The 2823-nt window shown below is 44.9% G+C and overlaps 1 pseudogene; it reads left to right on the top strand.

Annotated features, from left to right (window-relative positions):
- Positions 1–589: 589 nt before the first annotated feature.
- Positions 590–1450, top strand: LOC100945488 (annotated as a pseudogene).
- Positions 1451–2823: the final 1373 nt, after the last annotated feature.

Genomic DNA, 2823 nt, shown 5'->3' with positions numbered 1-2823 from the left:
AATGGAAGATGGAAGATAAATGAAAATGATGATAATTTATTACCAATGAATCAGCCAATGTTCTTTTAGACTGCATCCCATCATTCTGGACTGTATGATGACTCTTTTTACCTTGAAACTTTTTATTCTCTCCCCCCCTTTCTCTTTTTTCCTCATAGGGAGTATGTGTGTAGGTATGTGTATACAAATAATATACATATATAAGCATATGTAGGTGCACACAGAGGCACACACACACATATTAATATACAGAGATAGAGATTGAGCCAGTGTTTCCTGGTCTGTCTAGAGACCTTTGGTGCTGTCAAGCTCTCAGCATGGCGTGCATTCAAACTGTGCCCCAACCCCTTAGGCGATGTGGGTTGTTGGGGCCACTCTCGTGTCAGACTTAGGGCTGGAGGCAGCTCTGCAGCAGCAGCAGAACAGAGCCTCTGGGTGGACTCTTCCTGGGAAGTTCTGTTAACTTGCAGCAGCTGGACAGTATTCCTCATTAACATCTGTCAGCATAATTGTCACATGATTTCACTGTGGTAGCAGGGACTCAGCTCAGAATTCTATATAGAAAAGGCATGTGCATCACAGTCTTTTAATGGCTTCAAAACAGCCAGAAGTACCTGCTTGTGAGCCTAGTCAGCCTCTAGGCAAGACGTCCCTGCACACAGGGTGACCTGAGATACACCACCAGGCATTCAGCTGCAATGGTGCCCTTTAAAGCCCTTCTCTTCTATCACACATGGGCACCATCCCTGCCAGCCAGTGTTTCCAGAGCACAAGTACCAGCACCTTGCCAGGGTGCAGCAAGGAGAGGCCAGTGTATCCCCCACTGCCATGACCCTGTCATGAGCCACTGACAGTATGGACAAGGTACCAGTGATAAAAGCTAAAGCTACCCATATCATCATGAATTCTCTGATCACCAAACAGACCCAGGAGAGCCTTCAGCATTCTGAGCAATAGGCAGGGCAGAGAGGTGCTGGCTGCACAACCGTCAGGGGTCTCACCACTGAGGAGACCAAGTATATTCAAGTGGCAGAAGCCCTCCACAGACTAAAGCTGCAGAGTGCAGAGACAACAAAAGCAGAGAAGCAGCCGTGTCAGCCCAGCCACCCCAGCAGCACCCCTCCTTCTCCCTGTGCACAGGCCCAGAGGCTGGCTGGGTTCACCTCTGGTTCTTCCACAGCTTAACCTGGCCTAAATCCTGGCAGTGTGGATTCTGGAAGTTGGCATAAGGATGGAAACACATCAGATAAATGGAGCTTCTTTGGATCAAGATCCTTCAGAAATATGATTCAGGAAGTTTTGCCACCCAGGCCTACCAAGGAGCCCAAAAACCCATCCAACAGAACCCATCTGAGCCCAGGGCACCCGAATGGCTGAAGATCCTACAACGTTCCAGCCACCCGACGTGGGCATCCCAGTGATAGGAGGGAAGAAACAACCCCCTGGATAGATAATCCCCATGACGCGAATGTGCTCACACCCCCTGGCGTCTAGAGCTCTTTCTATTCCAGGGATTCTAGAGCCCTACTTCCCTTTTACCTTGGCTCTAACATAGGAAAAGTATATATTGTTAAAAACCTCTTAACCTGAGGCTTGACCTGAAGACATAATTGGTTTTTGAGAAACATGAGTGCAAAATGGGGCCTTGTTGCATGGAGGGAGCCATTCTGTACTGCTTTATACTAAATTTCAGCAGTGGTGGATAGAGGAATTCGTGACCTATTTTTTTTAAATCCTTACCTAATTTTGTATCATTGACCATTGCTCACTTAGGTAATTAATGTTTGTGCGGCTCTAAACACACAAGCTTCTTGATTCTTTTAGCACTGTCGCTGTGAGCACTGGGGATTCATGGCATCGAGGCACTCACTGACTAGTTTAGACACCGTGGAGCTCTTGACTGTGCTGGCGCTGGGCTCCAGCCTTGTCAGGTAGGTGGGCCTATGATGTGTTTGCAACCTGGATGCACATAAAAGCCAGAGAGGGCAGACGCTTCTCTTTCCAGGCTGAAACTAGAGTCATTTTGCATTTTGGTAGACCTACTTGATACTTGATTTTGATTTCCTTCTTCATTACCAGGTCAGAGCCTTAAACTTTGGGTGGAGACTGGAGAAGGAAGATTCAAAATCTCTGTCTGAAAGCATCATTCACCAAAATGAGCCTCATACCTTAATGCAACGTATACCCCACTGGGGAAAGGAAATAAGGAAACTGCCTTTTTATTTGTCCTCACTGCATACATGTTCGTGGCCTTGAGCGTGACCTCACACTTGTTCTGCATAGTATTTTATCTACCAGTACATAAAGAGTTGACCTTTCCGTAGAGATGCCCTTGAGTCTAAAATTATCAGAACCGCTAATGTATTTTTGTCTTCTATTATTTTTTGTTTTTACAATAAAAATCCTTGTGATTTTTCTCAAAAAACATGTACATATAGAAAAAGATCAAACAAAAAATGTATTACACAGAGTGGTAGGCTATATCACATACACATGTACATGCAAGTGTCTCATTTTTTTATAGAGGAAATTGCTAACCCATGGTCCCAGTGGGAAATGTATGGACAGAACATTTCTATCCTCTGTTCACTTTCTTACTTCTCCCAGGGAGTGATGTCTCTGGTAGGGGTTTTAGTAAAAGAACTAAGAAAACTTGTCTTTCATCTTCTAGGCTCTATTTCTGGATCTGACTCCCTGCAAAGAGACATTCAGATTTGCTATGCACTGCCATAAACTTTGTAGACCAGTTTTGCTCCAGTAAAGAAGGTCTGTAATTGTATAGTTGTATCTGTGATTAAAAGAAACAAATTTGGCCTCCCCAAA

Source organism: Otolemur garnettii, unplaced genomic scaffold, assembly GCF_000181295.1.
Source record: "Otolemur garnettii isolate 467f Iridium unplaced genomic scaffold, OtoGar3 scaffold00090, whole genome shotgun sequence".
Lineage (NCBI taxonomy): Eukaryota > Metazoa > Chordata > Mammalia > Primates > Galagidae > Otolemur > Otolemur garnettii.
The sequence above is the reverse complement of the archived record's forward strand: the minus strand, read 5'-3'. Positions and strand labels throughout refer to the sequence as shown.